The sequence below is a fragment of the Chrysoperla carnea genome, chromosome 3 (assembly GCF_905475395.1).
Source record: "Chrysoperla carnea chromosome 3, inChrCarn1.1, whole genome shotgun sequence".
Classification (NCBI taxonomy): domain Eukaryota; kingdom Metazoa; phylum Arthropoda; class Insecta; order Neuroptera; family Chrysopidae; genus Chrysoperla; species Chrysoperla carnea.
Window position 1 is genome coordinate 69,903,979 of NC_058339.1, and position 25,856 is coordinate 69,929,834.

At 27.9% G+C, this 25,856-nt stretch overlaps 1 protein-coding gene across 1 annotated transcript in view; it reads right to left on the bottom strand.

Annotated features, from left to right (window-relative positions):
* Nucleotides 1-25,856, bottom strand: part of LOC123295159 — a 93,085-nt gene that overhangs the window by 29,894 nt on the left and 37,335 nt on the right. The gene's annotated exons all lie outside the window — the stretch shown is intronic.

The window sequence follows — 25,856 nt, forward strand, 5'->3', positions numbered from 1 at the left end:
GGGCAACCTTTGCAAGCAATCTTTGATTGCTTATAACTTCTTCATTTTTTAGTCAATTTTAATTTCACTTTCAAACTTTGCCATGTTATCAAGTCTATTTTTACATTTTTACGGGTAATATGGCCAATTTGACATCAGCATTATCCCCTATTATTAATGCAATTGAAGGCTAAACTATGGGAAGGCTTGAAGGCAACTATGCTTACAGGAATGTTGGTCAGCGTCAAATAATATCTCCAGAATCTGTTTTTAATTGAAGGCACAATTATGCTTACAGGAATGTTGGTCAGCGTCAAATAATATCTCCAGAATCTGTTACTTGACTTGAAAATAAATAAATATTCATAACTTTTTTTCAAAGACCCCCACGGTTTGCTAATAATTGAAAGTCTAAATGATAATAAACAGTAAACTTTGCATATAAATATTTGTAATTTGAATCGATTTTGATTATGAACAAATAATTTACTTACAAAATAAAATAATATGCATAATATGTTTTATAAACAATATTTTCAACACGTACTTCTTTTGGTATTTATCATGACTATTAACCTGATAATAAATAATATTACATGTATTTTGTAAAATCATTTTCGTTTGTCTGAATATTGATGCTAAATTTTATTTTAAAATACATCAAAGTATGATTTTGGAATGCATTTTAAGTTCAAACGTGTGACTGTTTTTTTAAATAAGTTTTAGGGTTTTGTACACAGAAGGTGTCAAAAGGCTGCATTCTGGCAATATTAGAGATTTGAAAGAGAGATAGACCAATTTTGAACGCGAAGGCGTTTTTGAAAACAAATTACTACAATAATTTATAGCCCGGTGCTTTTCAGAATGGATTAAATAATTAAGTTTAATATAAGTTTAACAAAAAGTTCTACAATCGTGTGTGGTCAGTGTTAACTTATGGTTGTAAAAGTTGGAAAGTTAATAAAAATTTGTGGAAATCCTTGGAAGCGTGTGAAACATGGTGTTGGCGTAAAATAATGAAAATAAAATGGACTGATTATACCTCGAATGATGAAAGATTGGACTGAAAAAACAAGTATTAAATAGTGTTTCCAAAGAGAGCTGGAATTTTTTTGGACATATAATTAAGAAAGGGAAATTAGAATTTGTAACACTCTCGGGAAAGGTAGAAGGGTATAAAAAACGAGGGAGAAGACGATTAAGGTACCATGTGAAAACGCAAACGCCAATAAAATTATTCATCTGGCATACGATCGACCCAAATTGAAGAGCATGTTAGGTCAACGTTTGAAATATACAAACATGACACATTGTTATAAGTTTAGCCGAACATTTTGTAGAAGATTATTAAATAATAAATGCAACTTGTTCCGTTTTGATAAGAATATGTCCATAATAAACAACAACAAAAAAACTTTTAATTGACCTACGAATTTGAGTTATGTTACGAAACCCTCGTTGCAAGAGATAAATTCACACTTGCCCAAGTTCTTTTAATGTTTTTATAATTGTTATATTTGTTACTTATGCACAAAACATATGGCTTGCAAAATAAACAAAAAACAATATCGCTCATGTAAGTATTTTTAAGTATTGTACCTGGTTGGAGTACTCATGATTTGCATACTAATGAAGAGGTATCAAAAAACAAAAATTAAGAATATTTATTTAAAATGTTTTTATTTTTAATGTTTATAAACCTTGGTTATGAATCATAATAATTTTTCACTTTCATGTAAGTATGACTTTCAACTAAATACGTGCCTTATTGTTTGAAAATTTAAACTATTATGCAAATAATAGATGTGACTCTATTTAAATTTTAAAAACTAATGTTATATAAATTTATATATACTTAGAACGTGGGCTTGGAATTGAAGTGCTTAAGCAGCGAAAGACCTGTCTAGCCTAAATGAAAAATGTATGCCAAATTCAGGTCCTTACTTTAGAAAGTTAAAAAACAGTTGCAATTAATAAATGGTGTCAAACAGTAAACTTGTGACATTTGGTACACTACAGGAAGCTCTACCAAGCTGACATTAAGTATTATGTACTTGGGTTTGTAAGCAGGCTTAAATCTGGCAAAAAAAAAGCAGCAATATATGGAATGACTAGATCATTAAAAGAGTGGGCTAGAAATTCGTTCGTACATTTGAGCAGTTTTGTTGTAAATTACTATAGTTTCTTAAAATCCATCCATTTATTCAACGCCTGTTGAAACCCAATATAAGTCTGTTATCGTAGTTCTATTTTAAGTCACACATGTTGTAGCATGGCAAAACGATTTTCCCAATACACTGCACGGGCTAATTAGAATAAAAAAAAAACTGACATGCGTATTTCTAACGAAAAACGTGGGGATATTCGTTTATATCGAATTTCTAAATTACGACATGTGATAAATTTACAAACTGAATTAATATCTTGTTTATAAATACAGAAAATTGTTTGTCCTATCAGCATAATTACCATATAAAAATAAAAATCTAGATAAGAGTACAAAAAGTTATTGTATTTAAAATTAAATATCCGGTCTAGAAATATATAGAAAACTATCATGTATAAATAATGAAATAATAATTGATGTTACTTTTTTACGTCATTCTACATGTAGTATATTTTTTATATTTAATTAATTCTACATTCGATTTTTGTGATTTTTACAACTTACACCTGGTTCTTACCAATTAACCGATAAATTAAAAAAATAGAAAAATTTGTTTGTATTACCTTTTGAATTTTCTAAAAAGGTAATTGGGACGTCAAAGTCACAAAAAATCAGTTCGTTTGACCATAAGAGAAATCGCTCATTTATAGAATTTTAGATGATGTCTCAGAAACTGTGTATCCAATCATAAGAAGAATAGGATTTTTTAATTTATTTGGGCCAAAATAACTTTATGTGCGGATTTTGATCGAAATTTTTCTTTTTCTTCAGAAAATCGATTTATATCTAGTAATTTTGACCCATAAAATACAAGAATCGGGCCTCTTATGATTGGGAAAATATTTTCTATAGAATTATTTCTTATCTTCTTGTGAAATGAACTATTCTTTAGCCTTTTTTACTCAATTTTTTATTTATTCAAAAATGAGATGACAAGTTTTGAATTTGTTCGTTTGATTTTAAACGTAGCCATAAAATCTATAAAATTAGGAATCGGTAAAATTCAAAAATCCATGTAATTGTTGAGTTTCCGAGGTTTTTCTACAGAATAGATACATTTAAAAAATTAGGAAACTGAACAAAAACAACATTTTTCTAGAACATGTATTCTGATACCATCAAAATTCATAAAAATTAATTTGCTATATTTCACCCAATTTTTATCGTACTAGAACACTAATAATATAAAAAAATAATTTTATTCGTTAAGAAATCTAAGTAAAGAATAGTAAAGTAAGCATAGTCATCAACATGTCTCACGCCTTCTGTGTTGTTATATATTTTTTAATAACAATAATAATAGTTTTAATAAACAATAATAATATATGAACAAAGATAAGCATAAAACTACTTAACTCATTTTTTTTTTATTATAAAATGTACGCGAATTTATTTTGAAATAAACACTACCGACTTTAGTTGAGTACAATAATAAAAATATGTGTGTAATTAGGTGTTTTTAGATTAGGTTCATTATTATTTAGAACAACTCAATTATATTATAATTCATCATGTTTTATGTTGGAAAAAATTAAATAAAAATTTTGAAGGACGTCTGTATTATCGTTAAAACGCGCGCAGAGTAAGCACAATATAATTTAATAAATTAATGAATTTCGTACATTTTAAGTAATTGTAATCACAAAAAAAAGTTGAAGTAAAATTTTCAACGAAAACATTGATTTTGACCATCTTTGCATTAAGTTTACTCTTAAATGTTAAGTAGTGTAGACCTATACCCTTAGTAGTACCCTTAAATGTAATGTCAAGAGTATAATTTTGAAGTTTTTGAATCACCCAAAAATGATATTGTTTGCATGTATATACATTTAATATGATTAATTGTTATGATTCTAAAAACACAATAACACGTGTTTAATGCTGCAATGCTTTACTTTATTTAAGGTAGTACCTACACGAAAGTGATATTTCAAGAATTTCTCAAAACTCAGAATATAAAATATTTAATTCATAATACACATGCTGTTAAAATTAGAAGATGATTTACCATGTCATACATGAGATATTAGCAATTAAAAGTGACGCAATTTGTACGTGTACATAGGAGAAGCGTATAAAAATACACAAATTTACAAATATTATATTTATTTATCAATGAATGACGTTCACCATCTCTATGAAAATCTAATATAATGTAGAATACTATATTTAGAAAATATAAAAATAAAAATTATTTACCATATAGTTTCGATAAAAAACTTAAATAAATATCTCGTTTTAGCGATGATTTTTTGTGAAAAGGATATAAAGACTATTGGTAGAGGTATATATCATAGTATGTGTGTGTATACGTATAGGAGATATGTTAGTGAGGAACTACAGTCTTGTGAAAATAATATATGGTATAGTCATAGTAGTCATAGCACAGTTAATGCGCTGAATGATAGTATTAGTCCAAAACTTTTTGACTGGACTGTCGCGGAGGAACTACCTTAATGTATTTTTCCATACAATACCAGTAATCGGAACAGATTCAGTAATCAGTAATCAGTATACTCCTGGTTTTTATTGAGTCCCGATTTTTGATACTCTTTACCTTTCATTGTGTGGCAATGAAAATGAGTAAACTTTACATTATGATACCTGGAAAGTTCGAATACTGTAGTTTAAGTGAAGGTAGAATGCTGAAGCAACTTTAAAGGAAAATTAATAAAAAATGTTCCCAGTAGCGTAACTCTAGTAGCACTATTACAGATCCATCATAAATATGGGTTAGACGTATTAAATATTGATAAATTTCGCTTTAAAATTATAATTATTAAGTTTGATAATTAATAATACCTTAAACAAAAGTTGCAGAATTTGATGGGGAACGATTTTTAAAAAAATGTTAGTTTTTTTATTAGGATCAACTTTTTATTAATTTAAAGTGTTATTCTATCTCTTAGTTTTTAGGATCTAAATTGTCTATTAAAGCAACCCAGAGAATTACTAAGTCCAGCCTGATGTCAAAACATACTGGCCCCCATCAAACTTTTGTTTAAGTGCAGTCGCTTCGTGGATTCAAATCCCTAACTTCCCAGTCAGTATTCAAACGGTTAAAGACGATTGCGACTCTTACTCTCTCGGCCACTGAGCCGGTTAAATATGAAATATAGGAATATTCGAATAATAGCGACCGTGATCATACTCATTTGTATAATATTTTAAATATGGATCCCTAAATAGAATCAAACAATACACACAAATTACATTTTCAAGGTGACTCATGTCAAATTTTCAAGTTATGGTTGTTAATTGTTTAGATATACATTCAGATTTAAAAAATAATACATGAATTAAACCATACTTCTTGTGTTTTTATTTTTATTTTATGGAATTTCCGAAATAAAATTTACATTTTTATCAAATAAATTTAAAAAATAAACCTAAAACAATGTAGGTAACTAATTGACGTATTTAAACAGGTATATCCCGTCTAGGTAATTCTTTGTTAAATTTAATCAAGTATGTACGCGTGCTGAAGGTTTATAAGTCTGCATTAATTTGTCATGATAAATTTCGACCTTTAGATAAAAAATGTAAAACATGCTGGTTTTTTACAAAAATAAAAGGTTACTTTTTTCTCATTATTTGTTGAATTTCCATACAGTAAAAAAGACTTGGTTTCTCCCGATAAATATAAATGAGTTACTGAATAATAAATTTAATGTTTTATAATAAAGTTGTCTTTTACTTTTGTTATAGGAAGATTTTTAAAGCACTTATAGTTGGGAACAAATCAGTACTAATTAAGTTTTCAATATCTATTTAAGGATGTACGAGCACCAAGGCAATTTTAAATAAATAGCTTGATCTTTTTTAAAATATGAAGTTGGACTAGGTCCTTAAAAATGCCCGATTATGTAAATAAATATGTGACTTCAAAGGTGGTATATTTAACATTGATTTTATGGTAAAAGGGTCGATGGATGATATGCTTTCATAGATTTCTAAAAATAGTCGTTTTGAAAGATTGAAAACAAACGAAACCCGTTGTGCCCGACTAATTAAGGATGTATGAGCACGGTAGTGGAGGACTCAAAAAATATATATTTTCAATTTTGATGGTGAATTATGTTATAACTTGACAATATCTGGAGTAATTTTCAAAATATTGAAAATTTCATTTAATTATTTGGCTTTCGATATTTCAAAAACGAAGGTAGATCGAAAAATTGTATTCTTATTTTTCGTCTACATTCATGAAGTTATTAAAAAATTCATCATCAAAGTTGAAAATAAGGTGCAAATCGTACTACCTCAAAAAATTTGCTTTTAAAATTACCCAGAATGCATTTTAGCTAGTTTCGTATGAAGTCTGTACGTATGTACAGCCGAGACGTACGGAAGTTACCACTTGTAAAAGTTTTTGATCGTTTTATCTCGCCTCGTTTCTATCATTGAATGTTTTCTATCGACTAGTCTCGTACTGTTTTTTAGTCGTTTTGGTATTCAAATAAAAATAATACTTGTTTATGTCAGATAAAGATTTGAAGTAAAAAAATTAAGACTGAAAGATTAAAAATCAATAAAGATTGATTGGAAAGTCTATCGTCTGTAGCTCTAATATTTGTTGTGTGATTATTGAATAAGTATCGAAATTGTAGAATGATCGGATTCATCTATTGTTGATTTTCATTTCTCTCGGAGTATCATTATTTAGTAAAATAATTTTTAGACATTCTTCTTTCTAAAAATAATAAATAAGCAGAATATGGGCCATAACATAAACGCTCCATTAAAATAGAACCAAGCTGAATGATATGATTAATTACCCTCAAGTATTGCAACTATTTATAAATTCTCAACTTCAAAACGATAATTAAATTAGCTGAATATTTCTGGCATACTTTAAGAACTAAAATGCAACAAAATTATTTATAACCTATTTTTAATATGTCTAGAATATTGTAGACAGAAAAATTATAATTTCAGGAGACATCAGCAGTGACAACAAGAGACAACGACTTGAATTGGACGAAGAGGAGAGTGAAGCGAATCAAGAAAATATATACAGAGTGGGTCATTTTAATCTATACACATAATATCTCGTTTTGTAGTTAACCAATCAAAAAATAACTTAAACAAAAGTTATAGAGTTTGATAGGGGACATCATGTTCTAACATCACATTGGACCTAGTTCTTCAGGTTTCTTTAATAGCCACTATGGATTTTTAGCGAAAAGAGATAAAATAACACTTTAAATTAGAAAGTTAATTCTCATAAAATAACAAGCAACTTTCAATTTGTCATTATTGCATTTAATCGAAAGAACGCTCAAAGTTTTTCGAAAAAATGTTTTAAACAAAAATTGTTAGTTATTTTATGAGAATCAACTTTCAAATTTAAAGTGATATTCTATTTCTTACCGTTTAGTATCTAAATTGGCTATAAAAGAAACCCGAAGAACTAGATCAAAGCTGATGTCAGAACATCAGCGAAACGAGATATTTAGATGTATAGAATAAAATGGCCCATCTTGTATATATTTTAAAATAACTAAATATGCAGAGCGCATAAATATATAACTTGTTCAAGTTTCTATCAATTATGTATAATTAGCTTTTATGATCACTTAAGATTATATTCGTATATAAAATAATAAATGATGAAACTGTGCTGCTAGAAGTTATTTTCAGTAGTCGAGTAGATAATACAAAAATACTTTAAAACTTTCTTCGGTACTATTTCGTTCGAAAAAAACTAAACTAATATTTTCGAATATTTTTATTTCTGGTACCTTCAAAATTGGGAAACCTTACAGGTATTGTTACTAAAAAGAAAGAAATCCATACACATACGATTGAGGATTATTCTAAGATATTTTACGCCTGAATCTTTCTCCAACTACTTATATTAGAATCATTTATCGAGAAATTTCAAATCGAAGAAGTTTCGTAAAACTTCTAGTTGGATTTGATCACTGACAGAATCAGGGTACCACTGGAACTTCTTCTTCTTTAAATGGGAATTTTTTGCAATCACACTAATAGATTCAAGTGTTCTCTATTTTAGTTCTACAAATGGAGAAAACATCACGGTAAGAAATGCATAACGTTTACTATAATGGTGGTACAGTATAGGGATAGATACTATAGTAGAAGTTCTATCAAATCAAAATGGCACTGCGAAAGAGATATATATGTATGTGTCAGTGCCCCTTTGGTTTTATAGAACTATATATATGTTAACATAAGTAATTAGAAGTATTGAATAGGGCTGTCCACTAGAAATATCGACTGGGCATGACGCCCATACTGCATTAACTCGTCCGCCATAACTATTGCCAATGTAACTATTATCTTATACAGTACACACAGAAAATAGTGCTTTGTGATCTTTCAAAAATTAGTTTCATTTAAACGTATCGTGCATGTCGCAAAGATTGTATTTAGAGTTAAGTTAAGTTTCTGGCAAGATCATTAGCGGCTTTACAATCTCTCGGAACGTCTCAACGACTCGACGTCTATAAGGTTCACATTAAAACAGCATACGATATCTATATCAGATGCACATAAATATGAAAACAGTTTTATAGCCGATCAACAGACCAACAGAATAAACTGCTGTAAATTCGATATGAAATAAATGCTCCTGGAACAAGTAACTTCTAACTAAATTCGATCCAAAAATTATTTCTAATCCATAAATATTTTCTAAGTTCAGTTTTTTTGAACGGTGTAGTGATTATATTATAAAATTTAATTATAAATGACTTGTACAAATGCATATCCGGTGTCTTGAGAATTGAAAATTGTATAATAAAATAATTTTTCTTTTCGTTTCTTTCTTTTACCATCATTTTTTTAAAAGTAAACAACCGTACAATTTCAATAAAACAATTCCATTTATTTTTACAGATATAATCTTTGATTAATACGTGGATTGTTATCTATTTAGGTGTATAAATAAAATACTATACTCTAGTATTGCTATTATGGTGTTAGAATGACGTAAATATAACAAATAATTAATAATTTTTTGGCATATGGTGATTAGATAGTTTAAAATAAAAATTATTTTTATAAAACAATTGTATCATAAATACATCAAATACCCCGTCGCGTATGTCGGAGGTAATTGCTTTAAAATAATCGGAGGTAATAATATCTAATATCGACTTTCTCCCCAGGCCTCTGATGTAATTGGGTCAAAATGAGTACCAAAGTACATAAAAATTTACAAAAATTTAGAATGCAATACTCAATAAATCAGTTTAAGAGTTCAACAAACATATGAGCTTCCGTCGGAAATGGAAATTACCCTGCAAATTTTTCGATTTTTCTTATTTTCTCGGAAACTCGGATGTCAGATTTGATTTGTAATTGCAGTTCATTCGAATTGTCTGTACAATATCAACCTGTGATATAAAACCGTGCCGTTTTAAGATAAATAATGGAAAAGAAGGATACAGTTAACCTTTATAATTGGGTACTGAAATTCAGAGGTGTTACATAATGCAGGGGACTAAAAAATAAGATGGCATAAAATTTCGTATTCCGCTTTAAGGCAGTATTCAGGTCAAGAAATTTGAAAAAATAGATTTTTTGTTTTGCACATTTTCAAAGGTTAGATTCTTAAGTATATGTCCTTAAATGGATTTTTCAAAATTCGAATTATTGTCGGATATACAGTCGATTTTTTGGTAACGAAGTTCAAATTGATCGCTCTGAACTGCAAAATTCTGCTGCTTCAAAATAAGACAGAACAGTTCAGTTAGAAAAAATAACTTAACAAGACATTGCATATGAAGTAGAATAAGGCCTTAAACTTAAAACTCGTTTTTTTTGAAACTACATTTTTCGAGATAGTTGGCATGATATCTCAAGTTCTACTCTATCGATTTTTCTTTGAAATTTGTTGGCAATCTTCTTTATAAATCTCTCTATCGTCTGCACCTTGGATTTAAAAAAATTCCAATTTTTGAGAAGCTCAGACGATGGCAACATCTTTACTTAATAAAAATTTTTTTTTGTTTCAGACCACTACAAGGACACTACAGTGTCAACCAGGGTGCACTGTTTTTTTTTTTTTGTAAACCCCCCTTCACCGGCCTGTAATTGGAAGGATTTTAGATTTTTTTACAATTTCTTTTTTGTATTTTTAAAATGTCATAAAAGAGTCTTTATAATCTTCTAATCTAGAATACTCTCTTTAAAAACTATCTTTATTTTGAGTATTAGAAATGGTAGACTATTCTGTTATTGAGTTTTTAAGTATTCTACTATTTCATTTTTTTCGTTAAAATCGCCCGGTTCATATGTTATTGTTTTCCGCTCGAAAAATATCTGCCCAGTAGTTGCTTATATATACATGATCTGTATATAGAGACAGTATTTTGTGACATTCACACCAACTTTTGGTGTTAATAAAATCTATAGTTTTTAAACATCAATTTTATGAAGGAACGTCAACAATAAAATACGGTTTTTATCAAAAAAATATAAAAAAAAACTCAATAATCAAACCTATAGCAAAATCAATTATCAATAATAATTTATTGTTTGTCAATACACATTTAATTTAATTGACAATAAATTTGTATGAATATAAATAAATAAAAATAAATTCATCCCAACGGTATTAACAAATTGATATGGTTGGCTACTCAACTCAAATATGAATGAAGTGTTCCCAAATCAAACTATACAAACAAAAATAAATATAAATATGTCCATTCCTCTTCTTTGACTGAACATATTTATATTTATTAACAGTCATCCATGTATCGAATAAAAATTAATTAAATTCAATGTTGGCTTTTTTTTTTTTTTTAAATAATAATGTCACAGTTAACAATCAGTCCTTTTGATATAAATCTGTGATGCATTTTATGTTTTATATGTATGTATCATCATATTCTATCTAAGCAGGTCATTATACTGCAACAATAATTATATTTATAAATATTATTTAATATAAATGCAGTTATGTATTGAGAGTTCATGAATTGTTGAAGGAGAATTTATCTACTAGTTTAAAGCGCCGAATGTTTCAAGTCAATATAAATAAATAGAAGAAAGTTATGTTAGTGTAAATAAGTCAGCAATGCAGGTTTATTTTGAAACACAGGCCTCGTATATAGCAAATTCAATGATGACTATTTAATGCCGATGAAGAAAGATGATACATTAAAGAAAAGAACGTTTGAATGGATGACCACATCTTAAGAAGGTCCTGTAATACCATCAGTCGATAAGTCCTTCTGTATCCCTCAAATGCAATATGTCAATATTGCATTTAATCGAAAGAAAATAAGCCTAAATTTTATCGATAATTGAAAATTAAAGTCATGGACAGAGGCGAATGTCCTCTATTGCCCTAGACAACTTTTGACAAGCGTGTTTTCTTTCGATTAAGTGCAATAATAACATTATTTTAAGTTGCATTTCCTCTTATAGCTAATATTTTTCGCAAAAAATGTTTTTAACCAAAATTGTTAGTTTTTTATGAGGATCAACTTTCTAATTTAAAGTTTTATTCTATCTCTAACCGTTTAGGATCTAAATTTGCTATTAAAGAAACCCGAAGAACCAGATCTGATCTGATTCCAGAACATGATGGCTAAACATCCCCATTAAACTCTGCAACTATTGTTTAAGTTATTTTTTTATTGTTTAACTACAAAACGAGATATATTTTGGTGTATAAATTGTAAAGGTCCACCCTGTATACCCACATATAATATATAATTCGGAAAATAGCCTGAGAATCTCAAATTCAAAAACTCTGTAGAATAACTAACTTTAACTTCTGGTGTAAGATACAGCAGGCGTAGATGGAAGCCAAGTCAAACGAAATCATATCCCAATGAAAGGAGTTTCGATTTCTTACGGCATTCTTTCGTATATGCTCAAAGATAACACCAAACATGAAGATAAGGGCTCTGAAATTCAATAAATAGTCAATAGATCACAGTTTTTGTAGCAAAAAACACGTTCAATAAAACAGAGTATTGTTTAAGAATATTTCCGGAACCTTGAATGAAAAATCGTTGCGATATGAAGATTCTGCAAGGTAGCATTGAAAACTCCAAAACAGTCCTTGGCAGATTGAGGACTTCTGAAGCTCATAAAAATGACATGTTCGAATGATTACCAAAATGTTCGTAGGATACAAACCTTAGTAGATCTGTCACAGATTTTGAAAATTGTTAAAGAAATGAAAATTCATTATTACTGTCATATGAAAACTATAACCGAAATTCAAATAATCGTACGACTTCAGGTTAAGGTTGATAGAGACAAACGATCGAGTCATCCACTGAAGAACGCATTTTTTCCCCTTTAATTCATTCTATACTTTTTGTAATTTTGATTAAACGGCAAATTATATATTTGTTTTAAATAAAAAAGTAAGTATTATCCACATGCTAAATAATGTAAAAATTAATTAAACATATTTTTATGTTACAAAAAAACGGTTTTTATCTTGTGTTGGTGTACGCTACTATTATGCTATGCCACTGCAAAAAAATCCGCATTCACTGAACCATTTATATTCATTCTATTTTATGTTTATTTAAGACCAATCGTATATAATTTTATGTTTATTTAAAACAGATAGTTAAGTAAAGGTCTTAATTAAAAAATAAATGTTATTTTACAATTAATAAAATTTTTATAATTGATTATTTAACGCAAGTAAATCGAATATATCAATGATGTAATAATATATCACTCAAGAGAAATCCAGGTTTTTCCAAAAGTTTGTTTTGAATAATGAATGTCAGATTCAGGCGTCAAGGAACAAACGATATTGGTCGGCAAATAAAAAAAAAAAAGATAATTTAAAAAAATTGATGATTTTGAATGATTTAAGAAAGAAAAAATATACAGTTATCGAATTAATTTCGTTGAATTTTAAGTTTAAGTGACGAAAACAAACATGGGACTAATATGGAAAATATAAATCTATATTTCTTAAAAATAATATCGATAACTATACTTGAAACTTTCACCAGTTAATAATTATTTAAAGTTTAAAAAAAATTCTAATTTTCTTAGTAAGTAAGTAAAGAAAGATATCCATTTTTAGGTTGCCACATATTCATAACTGATATACCCATATAAAACATGCTATAAAATTTGCATCTCGTGGGTAAACAGTGATGTTTACAAAAAAATGTTTCAAACAAAAGTTGTTTATTTTATTATAAGAAACATTTTGTACATTTAAACTTTTGTTCTATCTCTAATGGTTTACAAGATGGGTCCTACGGATCCATAATCCAATTTACCTATGTTGCTCATTTACGAACTCGACCTCACTTTTTAGGTCCTGAGCACGCTGTAAAAATTTCAACTTGATATTTTTTTTTTAATTTTTGTGATGACAGACGACACACAGACAGACATACAGACAACCGGAAATGGACTAAGTAGGTGATTTTATGAACGTTACAAACTTGGGACTAAACTTAGTATACCTTGTATATTACATATATGCATGGTATAAATATATAATACTTAATGCAGTCCTTATAAACAATGTCAGTGGAAGAAATTTATGCCTTGTCACGTGGGTTTCCATACTCAGTATTTTACCTCTGGAACTGATTCTAACAATAAAATTCGATTGGAATTAACTTAAAAACGATCCACGCAATACAATAGCTAAAAGGCCTGGTATATTCTTAGAAAAATCGAATATAATTACATTTAAAAAAAATACAATAATCCGACAATAAATAGCTGTGAAATCTACAGACCATATTTCCTCTTGTTTTAACAACAAACATTGATAAAAATTATAAAATATCATATTTTTATTTGATACCCACAATTACAATTTCACTTAAAAGTAGGTAATCAAATGTAAAACGGAAAAAAATGTTCTCAATTTATTTTTATTGGTTTTATTTGACGATAAATTAAATTAAATTCAGTAATCTATATATTTTTAAAAAAATATTATTACTTTCATAAAATATAAATATTGTTCTTAATTATTGAACAGATATTAAAAACTAATAACCTCTTGTAACTTTTATGTTAAATTAAAAAAAATTAAAGTTAAAGTTTTTTTGTCAAGATTCTGGTGCCAATCAATGACCTGTACAACTAGATATTCTTATTTTTTCAAAAAACTTTTAAATATTGAATTCTTCAATAGTATTTCTAAAAGAAATTCATCGACTTTTATCGATTCTATCGATAGTATGTGACATGGTTTAAATCTTTTAAGATCTAAATAACTTTTTAAAAAGGCCATCTTAAACATGCAACAATTTTCGTAGCGGCTTCTACCACGCACCAATCTCACGATCGAACTAAAACAATATTTTTAAATGATACACGGTTAGAAAAGAAAAGTACAACGCAAGCAGATTGTATATCTTACATCTTCTTTGATATCTTGCCGGCTATTTAAATATTCGATAGATAGTATTTGAAGAAGTTTGTAAAACGAAAAGCTAAAACCACTTTTTCAAATCTGTGTCTTGCTCTAAGGCAAGCGTATGACGTCTTAAAATAAAAAAATCCGATATTACTCTATCATACCCAAATTTTATCCTAATTCAATAAACCAAATATGTTATTTCACTAATTTTTGGCCATACTTTTCAAATTCCTGATCAAATTTAGTAACTACAGTATTTTTCAAAATTGGAACTTTATGGTTTCTACATTTGGCACAAAGACTGGTACAAGCTAGCAACAAACACGGAAAATGAAAAATACAACCTAAAATTAGTGGGTTGCAAAATAAATTTCATTCAAATCGAACAAAATTTAGCCAAGATATCAAAAAAATTGATTTTTTATACTTTATGACGTCATTAAAATCAGGAAATTTCGCTAATTTTGAGCCACACTTTTGCCAAATTTAACGTAACTACAGTATTTTTCAAAATTGCAACTTCATGGTTTCCACATTTTCCCATAAATACTCCGCTTAAAATTTACGATCGACTAATTCTATGTTTATTTCATTCACAAATATTTTACTTTTAAACACGTACCAAAAGGAAACTATAAAAAAAATAAATATTTCAAACGGAAAAATATAGCGGCTGCGGTGAAATATCGAACTTGAACTGTCACAACAGGAAACGGCGTTAATAAATTACACCTGTACTGGTAATTAAATTTGATAGGATTACTTTCAAACAGCAAAAAATAGAAATTTTTAGAAGTTATTTATTTTTCATTAACTGTTTGTTGTCTTTGATGCTCTAAAGTTCATTTACATTACCAGATTTAATAATTAAGACATTCAACTATAATAAGTCTCAAACTTAATGCTGTTTTTTTTTTAATATTCATTACATCAACTATGTATGTTAATTTTATGTTAATTAATGCCTTTTAATGATTTAAATATCACTGCTTCATTAATTTATACAAAGTGTATATCCGTAAGTGTAAACATTATACAAATAGTATGTTACTTGTTTGATTGTTCTTTTTGTACAATTGTGTATACAGGGTGATCCAAGTTATAACAACAGCACTTCATCAAATGATAGATAACGTTAAAATAATGACAAGTTCTTAATATATTTATGATCAGGAAAGCATCCTTTTCTAGATAAGGCGGTGTTGAAATTTTGGATATTTTTCGGAAGATTGACAAAACGCCTGCTTAGAAAAATTAAAAACAGTATGAGCAAAGAATGATTTTGGACATATGGTGATAAATTACGAAAATCGGTAGTAGAGATATGGATGTGCCATCACTGCTGTTCGAGGAAAAAATCTGTAGCGCTACATGATATTAAAGGAAAATATAAAAAGAATGAGAGGTGTTGTAGGACACTCGGTAGGACTTATGGGCAGTATATCTAGTATCCATGTGCAGTACTATATATAAAATTATTTTATGGGTATTTTTTAATTTTAAAGATAGGTTAAATTAGCAAAGATCTTAATTGATATTTTTCAAAATTTATGGAAAAAACCATCTATGAACAGAAATCAGAAGTTACCACAGATTAGAATCAGAAGTTATTTAACAAAATAGCAAAAAAAAAACTATTCGGATGGATTTCGACCTGGTGACCTCCCGCACGCGGAGTGAGTACCGTAAATATAAGAACACAGCCTCATTGAGTTAATAAACTATTCAAAAAGTTTCAGTCGTCGAAGTTCATATTTTTGTCTAGGCCTCATACGCCATTTAGTACTCTTGCGGAGTACTAAATTTTCAATCATATAATTTTTTCTGAAACTTCAACTCCTTGTACCTTGAAAAAGACATTTTCACGGCTATGGAGTGTATGGAGAAATTTTCATTATCTGCATTTGAAGAAATCCTGCTGTTATAACTGAGCTACCCTGTATTTTTCTACTCAGACTTAGTGTAATATACCGAGGTAAAAAGAACAACCATTTGTATGTATGTAGGCACATTTCAACTCAGTGGTTTACTATTTTATTGTATTCTTTAAACTGCAAGCAGTAAGTCAGGAAGTGAATATTCTTATTTGTAAAAACACAAAATGGGTAAGCGGTTGTGGTATGTATCATGTCATGCGCATGGTTCTTAGGAATACATATTTCAAGGATGAATACTGACAACTGTCCATTTTGGTCATGACGCCTAGTTGTTAAAATTCTAACTACAAGAAAGTTCTATATATAACAGTCCGTCAAAAAGTTCTCAGAAACTTACTTCTAAGAGTAATATTAGTCATTAAAAAAGCGATTTGAAAAGTTGCTATATCAAAATAAACGCTATTATGCATTTAAACTACAGTCCTACTCAGCGCCATGAGTAAAAAAAATTTAAACCATACTTAAACAACTCAGCTAATTTTTTCATTGAATGAAAAGACAAAAGATATCTACTTTATTATACATTTTAATGTGCCGTACTCTTTATATGTGTATGGTATGTGCGCATGGTTTACAAGATTGTAAATAAACATTTCCGTTAAATATTATGTATCTATGGGAATTGCAAATTATTCGTTAGAAGAGTTAAAATGAATTGTACATTGGATATATTCATATAAAAGAAGAAGTGAATGCATTTTCCTTATATCAAAGTAATTATGACGAGTTATAATTACCTTATTAGGTGAAAATTCAACAAAATTACGAAACAGAATCCTAAAAGATGATAAAGTATTGAAGATCATACACTAGCCATTTTCTTTTAAACGTTAGTATTCATAACGGAATCCCAAATAAATAGTTGTTTTTAGTAAAAGAACATAAAAACTTAAATCGAATAAAATGACATTAAGAAATAATTACTGATGTTTATTGGAAACCTTCAATTTAAAAGAAAATTTTGATGTAATTACTGTAATTAACAGTTTAATTACCAACTGTATTAACCGGAATATTTTACGAACAAACGTGACATGTGACATTGATTAAAAAACCTATTTAAAGTTTACAATTTACTGGTTTTTTTTAACATACCAAGCAAATTAACAATAAAATAAACGATAATAATTTTGATCAGACAAATGTATGACAAAAAATTAAAAAATGTCAAAAGAAAATTTATTTTAAAATAAAAATTTGGAAATCATATACCAAAATAGGAAATATTAGCTTTGTGAGACGATTGTGGTTTTGCGAGTTATCAAAGATATTTGTAGTAAAACAGAATTTATCATGGAGTTCTTGTGGCAAACATTCTAATTCCATTTTCGAGAATATTTTACAAGACCAATTGTTCAAACTCTTTTGTATTTTTGGAAAAAATAGACACCAAAGTTTTGCCTTAATTTGCGCCCTGAAGAGTAAACAGTGATGTTAAAAATAATTTTTTTCCCAAAAAAGTTGTTTAGTTTTTTATAAGGAACCTTTTTAGAATTTTCTTAACTTTACAAACTTGTGACTAAAATTAGTATACTTTGATATACAGAATGTTCGATTTACATCTAGGCATATAAATATCACGAATATGACGGAATACATGCGTTAAGCAATGCATCTAAGTGAGAGGTATTATATACATGTGTTGAAACTTCGATATGCGTTGAAACAGTTGTAAGACGCTTGAAGGGTGGCAGTTTCTTAGTTGAATAGATGTCCTACAACAGATAGCCACGATACAAGTCACTTTTGAAATTTCATATAACACCTATAATACTCCTTACTCAGATGCATTGCTTAACGCACGTACTCTGCCATACTCGTGATACTTATATGCCTAGATCTAAATCGAACATTCTGTATATTGCATGTATACATTGTATACAAATAATCGATATTCTCTATTTTGATCTACTCAACATATAGAACTAATTGAATCTATCGTTACAGTGCAGAAATTTATCCTCCGACACAAAAAGTGCATCTAACTGAAGATCATTAAATCTAATCATATTTATCAATACCACACATTGTTTACACATAAAAATTGAATATTATAATTATAAATGATAGGAGTGCAATATAATGAATAGTTTTGAAACAGAAATGTTATAAATATATTTAAAATTGATTATTACACAAGGAATAACATAAATATGTGTGTTGTTTATAAGTACATGCAGATAGATATACAATGACTCATAAAAGTAATGAAATATGTTGTTATACCTAATTAGTTTAAAACATACGAAGTTGAATTGTACATAAACAAAACCATTGGTTTCTCTTGTTTATGTGTGTGTGTTCCAATCCAGACAAACAAGTGCATTAAACCTTCATCAGATCGTTTATTGACATTCATAAACAGAAATAAGAATTTAATTTAACTCAGTTTTATACCATTTTTAATGTAAAATACGCACGATATATTAAAGCGTATTTCAGCGCATAATAATAATTGGTTGGTCTTCTCAGATAAAAATGAGGCAGTGTTTGGATTTCAGATTGGATTAGACGATTTAAGTTGTTGTTAATATCCGTGCATTTATGACTTAATCGCCAACAAAAAAATTAAATTTTAGAATTGTAAAGAATATAAGATAGCCATTCGATTAAGTACTTTGTTTAAAGTTTGGGAAAGTTAGCCTATAAAGATCCAACAGGACAACAGAGGGGTATAACCTGACTGAAGAGTTTAATATCCTACAATTTCAAGGAAAACGAAGAGGAAAATTAATGGTTTGAGTTTGCATGGGTAAAAATGTATCTTCATAACGATAGTGCAATCAATACAGATCAATATATGAGAGAAAAGTCCACCGAGTTTTCTAGGTAGTATTAGTGACCAATATTGACGAATGGATTTTGAGCTAAAAAATTAAAACAAAGAGTTAGATACGTCAAGTTCAAATTCTTATTAGAATTTTAATTTTTTAAGGCACGCGTTTGGATACCAAAACGAAAGCATTACCAAAAAAACTGAAATTTTGTTTATCAATTAATCAGTATTTAATACAATTTCTGTATTAATTTCAAGTCAATTCGCTGCACGGTTTACGATAAATTAATTATTTAAAACAGGCCCTTTTTACATGGTGGTATAGAAAGAAGTCGTAATAAATGTTGGATTTTAGTAAATAATTGTGCCTTTAAAAATGTTACCATTTACATAAAAAACTTGGAATAAAATTCCTCAAGGTTTAAGCTTTAAAATCATTTAATTCATCATTAAAAAATTTTTTTGGTAAAAACACTGACTTTGATTAATTTAATATCTCTCAAACCATATGAATTTTCCACAAAAAATGTACCAAAGGATTAATAGATAAATAAAATTTAAAATATTTGGTATCATTCTCAATTTACGGAATCGAAATACCTTAAAAGGTTGAAATAAAAATGATAAAAAATATTTAAAATTTAATTAATCAATTAATACCCCTTGTATAGGTCTTTTGTGAAAAATGCATATCGATTTTCTGTACGGTTTATGATAAATGTGTTCTTCTTTTGGTAAAAACACTGACTTTGATAGTTAATTTCTCATAAACCGTTCAGAGAATCGATATGAATTTTTCGCAAAACATACTCTAACCGTGCTCCCAAATTTTCTTAGCAATACCTATTGTAGTCACAACGTCCTTAAAGTAAAATATATCTAAATATATCGCAAATGAAATATATTTTTGTAATGTACTGTAAAAGACACAAAGGTATGCTCTTTGGCTGCATATAGTTAGATTGGTGTAATATAGAATAAAATGCAAAAAAGAGTATAAAAACCGAATAGTGTCATGCAATGAATGTAATAATATAATATAATTATATGAATATAAATCTGTATTAAATATGTCTGTATATAATCCAATATTTCCGGAATGTTTTTAGCTTATGATTGAAATAAACATGCTATATCAAACTAATACTATACTATTATTATATAGGTTTTATTAAACCTTATCTATTATATTCTATTTAAATATAAAAATATTTGAATAGAATGTGGAGGCGTCAAAAAATAGAACAAACTAAATTTGATTGACAACTATACTTGAGTTATTTCACCAAGGCCAACATTTAAAAAAACAAAGTACATTTTTATAAAGCACACCGTTTAACTTAAGTGGTTCGATCTTTTAATTCTAATTTAAAATAACTTATGCGTAGCAAAAATATAAATTCGAATGAATTTAATTATACTATTAGGTTCGAAAACACACTTTCAAAACACAAGTTCAAAAAGTTGGGCACGGTAAAATAACTCAAGTATAAATACATTCCGTAACTAGACAGCAAACTCAACAGTCTCGTACACCATCTAAGAAATTTTGTAATCTTAGCCTTCGTTTAAATAAATTCCGTAGCTAAATTTTTTTATCACTTCAAATGGAGAATTCTCACTTCATGAATAGAAAAGTGAAGTTGGTTTTTAAAAATCTTTACTAGTACGCAAGATATGAACGTTTAAAATTGCTTATTAAACAAAGAGGAAGATACCAACTTGTGACGTCACACGTGCGTATCGCCAGAGAGATAATACATATAAAACTTTGTTTTGCTAAAAGGAGATGGGCAACCTTTGAAGGCAATCTTTGATGGCTTATAACTTCGGTTTTTTTAATCAATTTTATTTTCACTTTCAAATGTCATGGTATCAAGTCTAGTTTTACATTTGTATGACCAATTCGGCATCAGGATTATCCCTATTAGATAGTCTTTGATTAAGACTGAGAATGAAAATTTTTTTCCAGGTAATTCTTCGTTTATGCGCCATTTGTAGATAGATTAAATTCGGAAATCCGGAAATATTCCTTGGCTTTATTTCCGAGCTTTAATGAAACCAACATTAAGTCTCTGACTTACAAAAAGCGCCAGTTACTATGGCCGCTCAGAACCACAGCAATGTCCTGTCCCTCTGTTCCAATTTTAATTGAATTTGGTTTAATTTAATTGAATACTGATATGGTTTTTCATACTAGCGATTGATTGATTATATTTTTTAACTAAGTCTTCACAGAAATATTATTTATATTAGTCAAATGAGTTCCATCTAGCTCTTTACAGACTCCTTAAATCTTTAAACGTAATTTTTCAAACTAAAGAAGAATTGATAAGAATTTCTTTGAAAATCGTAGTGTTAGTGAAGTTTTAAAAAACTTTAAATATTGCAATCAGCCGTTGTTATCCAAGTACCGTTGATGTCGATGTCCAAATCGGACTGACTATAATCTTTTTATTTTGACAATTTTATTTTTATAGCTCAATTAAATGATATAAATTTTAAGTACTTCATTAAAAATATCAAGGAAATGGTCGATAATATGATAATATTTTAACCTTCAGCAAAATAATAATGTACACTTGCTGTGATAATACTGATTATAAAGATAAATAATATCCTTTAAGCTTTGAAATCTCAAAAAATTTATTAAAAAGTTTCTTAAACTTATGATAAAACTTCTTGATTCGAAGAACTGTTTTTGATGAATAAATAAATATTTAATTAAAAAAATTATCTGAAGCAGAATTAGCTTTTAATGTTTTTAGTTATCATGATAAAAAAATATTCTGAATCGTTAATTGAAGTAGAACCCTAAAATCGTAATATCTTTTAATTATTAGATTTATAAATAAAATTAACTTTATTTTCATTTAACTAATATATTAGTCGAAAAATAACAGACTATCATTTGCCATGAACTAGATGCTCTAACTTTGCACATGACTCACAAACATTTTAATCAGTACCTACTTTTTTTTGCGGAGAGAAAACCACAAATACGGTTGTTCAAACTATCACTCACTCTGAAATCACCTTTGAAGTTAATAATCTCATTCAAATAAAATAAAATATGTAATTGTCAAGTACTGATGAATCATACATACATAAATTTTTCATATATCCATATAGAAAGTAAGATATTATTATTAAATTATATTATTTTGATTTTTAATGTAATTAATTTATTTATTTTACTGATTGTAAATTCATTAAAAATTTTCACCTTTTAACATAACAAAAATTATTCATGTAGAGATACATGAATCCTTTTAACAATACAAAAATAATAATAATAATAATTGAAAGTATTTGTGTAATTTATTAGCTGCGCATATTTTTTCTTTTAATTGAAAAAAATTTTTAACAAAAACTATTTTTTACTTATAAATCTTAACGCGATATCTATCTTTTTGTTGTCAAATTCATACTGTGAAGTAATTAAATAAGTAAATACTATATAATTATTTTGCTTAACAAAATTATATTTACCTCCATATTTAAAGAGAACTGTAATGAATGATAAGTGTTCTATTACTGAGAAAATTCATAAAAGTAGAACATCTCTATCTCTATATATTATGAATGCGAAAGTAAAGGTGTTTCTTTGCTTGTTTCTTACGCTTTCACGCTAAAACAAGCTAATGGTTTTTAATGAAACTGTACAGCAATATAGCTCATACTTCATAATAACACATGAGCTATAATTTATAAAGATATATTTTAAAAAAATAAAAAAATAAAATTTCATCTGACATTAATTATTTTAAATTTTTTCAGAAATCTGTAATTTATGGTTCAAAATGATGATTATAGATGGGGGGAGCAGTCTATAATCATCATTTAGAACCATAAATTAAAGTATTCTGTAAACATTTAAAATAGTAAATGTCAAACGATTCATGGCCAACTTTTCTGATATACTCAATGAATTATGACTATTTAAAATTTAACAAAATTGAAAACTGTACACATCAACACATCAAGAGAGGTAGAGGCTATAAAGCGGTGTTTTTTTACTGTTAACCCAGTGAAACGTGCGAGTATCTGGCTAGTATTAAATATTTCTTAAGATAAATTGTATTTTTTTAATAAACGTAATATCTCAAAGGAAAACATTTTCTGACGTTTGAGTTTCCCTGTAAATGAATGTGAAAATTATGTCCTTGTTACTCTTACTTAGCCCTATAGAATGATTTTGAAAGGCAAAACTGTTTTGCCTTTTCATAAAGAAAAAAGTATGAGATTTTTCACAAAAACATTTCTTTTTACTTAAGATTTCTGTTAACTTCGTTTAATTCACTTATAGATGGCAAGACAATAAACCAGAAAAAAACTTTAATTGTGGAAAAAACTGATTTGGTTTAGAAAAAACTGATTCAATTTTTTTATCCAGCTTTAGCAAAAACGTTATGTTTCTGTGACAGAACAATGTTTTTCGAAAATTAGATGTTGATTTGGATAATAATAATAAGCCTGGACCCTAAGTGAGTTTTTATCTAAATATAGAGGTTGTATGATAATTTCACATCAGATTTTTAAATTTTAAATGAAGTTAGTTAGCCATTTGCAACTTTTGTATTATTATTATTATCAATTAGTTCAACTAGAGATTTTAACGATTTCAGATGTTTTAAACATAATCTACGTTAAATTTACATGAGATATGGTAAACAAAGTTTAATTTCCTTCCTGTAGCTAAGTTTAATTAATCATCACATATATTATGTTGTACGTCATTCCTGGGAAACTGCATAATTTTTCATAAATTTAAAATTTTATTAAAAGTTTGATGAGGTATTTATGAAAACGCTGTGAATGTTTACCGCAGCAGGCAAAATACAAGACGAAAGGCGAAAGAGAGAAGGACCTTTATCCTTAATTTTTTTTATTACTTCAAAGGACGTTCGTAATCGAGATAAAACATCGTGTGAAATCAATTTTGAAAAACATCAATAACTACGAAAATATGAGGATTTAAATTAAATGTACTAATAGAAAGAAAGGAAAATAACTTTGATGACGTCATAATCTGAAATAAACCTTTTTCACACAAAAATTTTTTTTTAAATGAAAGTAAATGTCTTGATAAATGGGCTAATTTTTTTGGAGACATATGACCGATAAAACAGACAATGAAAATCATTAAAATTCATATTGGCGAAAACGATCCGGGAACACACGAAGTTATACGAATGTCGTTGTGACGTCATTTAAAGTTGATAATAATGATATATTAATACGAATGTCATTGCTTGTCGGATTGACGTAACAAATCACGTGTGCGGTGGAGCCAAAAAAAATCGCTTTAAATTATTTCAAATATTGTAACTTTTTTACAATATTTTTCATAGTGTTTTTATTGTTAAAAATACATAATTTTCGAATTACAAGCTCCACTCGACCTATATTTTCATAAAAAAATTAACAAAAAGCATTTCTGTTTTTCATGAAAAAGGTCTATTGCCACAGAGACTATATATCAAAAGTTGTTTTGCAAGAATAAAATTATAAAGATTTATAAAAATTAGTCAATTGCTTATATCTTTTTTTTTTATCAATCGATTTTAATTTTGATTTTAGATCTTGTCATCTATTCCCGCACATTTTCAAATTTTAACGAATGATATATTGAAAGGCCTTATAAACCATTTTGTTTCTAAAATTTATACACTAGTTTTCTAACTGCATAATAAACATGTATTAATCCAAACATAATTATTAAAAACCCACCCAAACATGATTTCAAACGAAATGCAATTAATATCAAAAACTCATTTACGATAGAATAACTAAAACCCGTTAATAATTTAAACTTAATTAAAATATTCACAGTATATGTAACAAATCATTAGGTATTGCACAATATACAACCTTGACTGCCAGTAGCTAAATATGCACACAATCAACAAGTATCTACTACCTACTAATTCAATGACATTATGAAACTTACAAACTTTCTAAAACACACCCCGTATTAAATGAATAAATAATTTAATAATAATATGTAATTTAAGTCTACATACGCCCCTGGTGTTCAATGCAATGATTGCATCCCATAAATTAATATAAAATGATGCTCCTGTTGTAATAACCTTGGAAGTATGTTTATTTGAAATAAAAAAATCACGTCATTGTACGAAAGGGTCAATGAACATTTTTGTAAGAATTAATAAATAATAATTACAAGTTAGTTAGTTCCAGAAAAATTCTTTAAATTATTTGATCCACATAAGTATACACTAGTTAAGGTTATTCGATTATTTTCTAAAAGTTAACATATGAACTTTTAAATTTTTGTGTAATAGAAAAAAATTAGAAGAATTCAAGTGTTAAAAAATATGCTTTTATTCAAATACTAGCTTGATACTCACCGGTTCGCTGGGCATAAAAGTAAAGACCACCACGTTATAGCCTTCACCTCCCTTGCTTTCATGTTTCCCTCGTTGGGAAATCAAATAGAAGAAGCAATGAGAAATGGAAAAATCGAGATCATTGGTCATTTGTGTATAACCACAGTAGCAATCACACGGAACTTTCCTGACGAGGTGAACTTAAAAAAAATGGCGGATCGCAATCTACAACCAAGGAAATATAATGAGCAGTAAAAAGAGTTACAATAACATCTGCTGAAGTCTGGAAATATTTCAA